The following is a 6000-nucleotide window of genomic DNA, read 5'->3' as shown; positions in this document are numbered from 1 at the left end:
TATATACATATATCCTATTAGTTCTGTCCTTCTGGAGGACCCTGACTAATACCACCATTATCATGTATAGTACCAAAATAACTCATATGTCTATAAGTTGTCCCTGATACATTTGTATAGTAAAGACTTCTCATTGATTCAATAACAATGAGGGAGTTTTTCTTATGCTCATATAGGAGAGGAGTCTGTATAGAGTACAAAGTAAAAAATTAGCTGGGTCTTTTTATTATCTCTACTTGGTTGTAGTAAAACAACTGTGATATTGGAATCTTTTTTGGATTTTTTTCTATGTAGTATATACATAAATTTGGTTTAATTAATTGTAGTATATTTATGTAATGGAATATTATAGTATAAAATGAACAAACTACAGTGATATGCAAAATGTAAATAAATTAGAAATCATTGAAGAAGTTAGACATAGGATATTTTTTAATTACTTTATTGCCTTATTTACACAGATGCAAAGACATACAGATTTCACTCATTAGCCAGAGATGGGAGAATCAGGAGTCACATCTCTGCCATTTGAGTAACATGTCGACATTTATCAGCCAAATGCATACCTCCAAAGTAAATTACAAAGACTTCCACTTTCTAGTTTCTGTTGTAGTAGTATTTGTCATTCCACGGTCGGTGTAAATATTTCATTTACTTTTCCAACAACTAACTGGTAGGAACAACAGTTATAACCAGAAAACACATAGAAGATAATGTAATTAGAAAGATAAAAGTTAAGGTGCTAGAGCTTTTAAAACTTAGTGTTAATTTTTAACAAGAAATCTCAAGATTTTCACTGAAGGGGATATGATATTGCATTCATATTTTGAGGATAAGATGAGAGACAACATTATGTGAAAAGTATTTCTTTACTTTCATGAATATTTGGTTCCTATATCTGGAGCTGGAAATCTAAAATAATGCTACTGTTTGTAGAGCCCCTACACATTTACTATTTCCCACCACCATGTGAGAATAGCTGTATATGGAAAAAGAGGAGTACAGTCCTTTTTGGAGAGGGTGACATATGGAATGATTTACAAAACTTTGATATACTCAGTAAAACAAGAGAGGAGGTGACTGCAGGGCAAAGAAGAGAAGCAGAGTACACAAGAAGGCTGTGAATTTTTTAGTAGTGCTTTCAGTTGGAATGTAATGACAGATAAGATGAATAATATATTTCTTAATATAAATAAGAGCATAGGTAGTACATAGCTTGAGTTTAAAACACTAACACCTGCATAGAACGTGAAGAAAACATGAAACACATGAGAATCTTCCTTATCTTTATAAAGAATCAAACTGCTTACTTCTAACCTAAATGCTACAATCTTACTTACAAGTATAATCATCCTTTTCTACTCCTCCTCTTCCATTAAATGGATTTCTGTGCTGAGTTTCACTTCTATTAAGGCCAGTCTTCTGGAGATACTCACCTTACATCATACCCATCCTGCCTTTTTTCTGTATCCATAACTTCCGTTCCATAATAATTCTTTCCCATTTAAAATCAGAAGTAGATAATTTATTTTTAATAGTACTGACTCTGGGCTCCATCAGTTTATGGTAAATTGTTCCCCAATCACTATCAACAAACATAGCATTGTAAAATTATATGATCTACTTGTTTCTGCTCTCTTATTGGTAAAATTTGTCTAAAACTAATATGATTGTTAATGATGTTTAAGAATGTATTGAGTTAATACATTGCACTTAGACTAACATCAAGCATTTAACATAAAACAATACTACAACATAGTGGGTCTTGATCTTGATGCCACATTTTCATGCGATGTCTTCAGGTTGGTATTGATTTTGATGGCTTATCTTTACGTTTCATGGATCTTAGAACCATTCAAGTTTCATGTTATTTCCTTTTATTTTCCATTCACAACTTACTTTTATGGGAGGTGTTTATGCATTTCATCTTCTTTCCTTACTTTCTATTGTGTAATTCATTTTGTGTTGCTGTCATTTCATTGAAGTCGCAAACATGCCAGAATAAGTAAAAAACGTCTTCAAGTCAGATTTCAAATAATATTTCAGTCATTTTATTGACACAATGTAAAATTCAATACTATTTTACTCTATCTACTAAAATTCTTATTTTGATTTATGACTCACTATAGCCTCACCATTTTCTCATATTTTTTACTTGTTCTCTCCTCTTTAGCAGGTATGACAGTCTGTTTCTATCTAGTAAATGTACATGTTTTTATTTATTCATTCGTTCAGTCAATATGTATCAAATTTGTTCTTTGTGCCCAGATGATCACTAGGTACAAAGAATGTGGAGACAAATGAGATCGGTCCCTACATTCTCTCTCTGTATTTTATTGATTGATTTGTATCTAATTAAAAAAGTGATAAGATGAACAGAGTAGTTAAATTTGGAAAGAAAATTATGGGAATTATACAAACAAATTTTGAATGATTATGTTTCAATGGTTTTAAAAGAAGTTGTTGCAAAAATTAGTTTATTTCAGTATTTTCAAGTTGTAGCCTATAATTTAGAGTTCAGCTCAGATGCTTCTCAGGTATAACCAGTGTATGGAATTTTTTTCTTGATTTTTTTCATGCTCAGGATCACATCAATGAATGCAAAATAATCTATAAATTTGGTGAGTGTAGGTTATTTGCCCAGCTGCGTCATCTAATACAGCATATTATGAAAACATTGCAAAATGACGTATACAGATTGATAGAAAATGTTTTTTATCATGTAAATACTGGGACTTCTCATGTTTGAGACTGATTTTATTTAGGCTACCTAGACTCTAGAAGACTAAAAGATCAACATTTAATTATTGGCTGGTTATCAGAGACTGGGAAAGCTCACAAGGTTTCAGATGGCTCAAATCTTGTCTGACTCTGAGGTTATTCTCATCCTTAATTGAAACACAGATGTTTTTTATGAAAAATTAGAACACTAGTTACGCGTCTTATGCAACAGTATTCATGACTCTTCAAATTCAAATTAACACTGTTTGCAATATGTTCTAACATGTTTATTGTGGGCAAGTTTTGTGAGATCAAATTTGAAACTTGCTTGTTATAATGCTGATCAAAGATCCACATGGAATGAGTGTTTCTAAGTTGGAAAATACATAGATAGAAAAGGAAAGATTAGTTTAGGGCTTTGAATTTATAACTCATGAAAGAAGAGAAAACAACCTCTATGGAAGGAAGTTGTAAATAATATCCAATATCATGTAGCCAAATTGAAATCATAACTATCAGGCCCCAAATCTAATTGCAGTGGTGAATTGATATGATTTTTCAACGTACAAGCTCACAGATGTCTCTAATTTGCCTACTGTTATATCAGAAAACTGAGTAGAAATGAGTGAAACTCTGAGATTTAGAGAGCTATATTTCAGCAGACACAGACAACTTAGAAACTTGTACTCCCAAAACTCCTTGAACTTCTTTTATGGGCTCAATGATACCCTCCTTATCTATCTGAAGACACTAATTTTGTATTGTGTAAGACTTTGTAAGCACTTAGCATGGAATAATGTTCTAGCAAGGGAATCCACAGTTTCCATAAGATCCAACTCTACCACTTCTCAATGCTTCACTTCAAGAAGAGAATTGCAAAGTCCACTCACATATACAGCAACACGAGGCACAATTTTGTCACTTTGATGGACTGAACAAGAGGCTCATTTTCATCTTAAATAAAACTATTAAAATAATATTTTATCAGGCCAACTTTTATAAAGATGCATGTATCCACTACTTTGAGGTTAATGTGTTGGTCCAAATAGTTAATTATGTCATTATCAGGCATTTGGTTGAATAACTAAAGCCTAGATTTAACATAGCTTATAGTAAATAAAGTTGAAATTTGATAACATTATTGATATTCTATATGAAAATCACCTATAGGCTGAGGGAAATGGGAATGTTAGAGGAGATGTATTATGTGCAATATGTTCAGAATCCATTTCACCGTCTCAGTGGCATTAAAAAATGCATCCATGCTAAACATATCAATATCCTTGAAAATCTCCATTGTGTTTTTCTTCTGTAGGGTAGAGATAAAGTGAAAGATGCTGCAATAAAATTGGGATCCACAATTTCAGGGGAAATAATAGACACCAAAGATGGTAGAGGCTAGTTGGGTTATATTAACTACAAAATACTTGATTTGGAAAAGTACCAAATCCAGCTACAGGACCAAACTTGTAGAGTGTTTCAACTTACAGGTAACTGTGGCATTGCCTAATTGCTCACATTACTTTTCAGAATAAAATGTATGAACAGCCTACAATGATACTGCTTCATCTTTTTTGAATATATGAAGTAGATATCCTATGTGTACACACCCATATATCCTATATATCTTATACATGCATTGAACGTGTGTGTGTGTGATTAGATATAGACAGACAGATAGATAGATGATAGACAGATGGATAGAGAAATAGAGAAATAGACTAGATAGATAGATAGGTAGATAGACAGACAGATAGATAGACAGATAATAGATAAATGGATAGATAGATAGATAGCTACATGAATACACAGATACATACATAGATGATTATGTTGCCTACAGACACCTTGTGACATTCATCTTATAACTCAGAAATTCCAAGTTTTCTTCCTTTGTCTGTCGTAGAGGCCAAAGTTAAATAAACCTTTAACAAAATATAGTAAGAGAATCTCGGCATTTTGGAGCAAAGCTGTCACCCATTTTCCTGAAATATCTTCTCCATTAGAAAAACAGTCTCTGATTGACTCTCGAGTTCTGGTGGATACTTACTATTCATATTTGTCCATAGGCACCAAGAACCTATGCTACCTGAGATGACTGTTCTGTTGTGAGAACAAAAAAATATATAACAACATTAACAGCAGTATTCTACTGTTAATGGACATACAAATATAAGAAAAGGACTGAAAATTTCAGAAAACAATTAAATCACTTTAGCAAATGGATAAGTCTCTCATGGAACTGAACAATATTTTAAACCAATCTCAATAAGCCTGCCTAGAGATTCATGGGGTGATTTCCAATTTCATAGAACAAAATACAGGCTTACAGTCCCACTCAGGAGTGTCTCTTAAAAAATCTTTAAGCAAAATCCTTCTAATGGGCAGAATATCAAGCAGGACATCTAAATAACTGTATTTTTGGGGCGGGGGAGGAGCAGAGAATGGCCTGTGTTACAGCTCTGCAGAATCACAGGTAGTACCTAATGAACTGACTAGTTTTTAAGGACATGGAAACAATCTCAGTGAAAAGTTAATGGAAAGAATATTTTAGGTAGACATATGTGGGCTAACCTCTTGTAATTGGCAGAAATCACTTAGAAGACATGCACTCTAGGAACTGCCTCAGCAATAAGGTGAATTGAATAAGTAATCCTATGGAACTCAGTCTTTTCCTTCAGACCTCCAGAATTTGATCGTAAAGTTTATTTTTAAAAAGGAGCCATGCTGTCTAGGACAGAGACTATATATAAGTTTATGACATGGACTTTATCCCACCAAGGTTGATCTGGCTACTACAGCCGCTACATGCTCAAAATGTTAATAGCAGATGTCAACCTGACCCCTCCTCAGCGTGGCCTCATTCCCTAAGATTCTAGCCAGACACAGGTACATCACGTACATCACCTTTCATCACACAGCATGCATTCTTTATTTCATAGACATATGCTTAAAAAAAAAAAAAAGAATTTTCCACATCTTCTCTTTGTTATTTTTGGTGGCATCAAAATCTGTGAACATGAAGGACCCATAATCAAATCATGATATTAATCTCAACATTGAGTATGAACAGGAAATATATTCACAGCAAAGGAAATGCAACAAGTTCTAATGTCTATGAAATGTGCTGATTTTCTAAAATTCCCCATTATCTAATGAAGATCCTGAAGTTCTTACCTGAGAGAAAAAACTGATTTTATGGTCTTAAAAATGAAGTATGTGCTTTAAATTAGAATCTGATAGTTGATATTTTCCATATTTTAGTTTAAGTACATGGTT

General features: G+C 33.0%; 1 long non-coding RNA gene across 1 annotated transcript in view; it reads right to left on the bottom strand.

Moving 5' to 3' along the window:
- Positions 1-545: 545 nt before the first annotated feature.
- The window catches only part of LOC108536931 (uncharacterized), a 28406-nt gene continuing 22951 nt past the window's right edge, over positions 546-6000 (bottom strand). The window contains exon 3 of the long non-coding RNA XR_001887667.1: positions 546-1968. This is a non-coding gene — a long non-coding RNA (uncharacterized LOC108536931). The remainder of the gene's footprint in view (positions 1969-6000) is intronic.

Source organism: Rhinopithecus bieti, unplaced genomic scaffold, assembly GCF_001698545.2.
Source record: "Rhinopithecus bieti isolate Rb0 unplaced genomic scaffold, ASM169854v2 scaffold_14002, whole genome shotgun sequence".
Lineage (NCBI taxonomy): Eukaryota > Metazoa > Chordata > Mammalia > Primates > Cercopithecidae > Rhinopithecus > Rhinopithecus bieti.
Note: the sequence above shows the minus strand (reverse complement) of the source record. Positions and strands in the feature narration are given on the sequence as shown.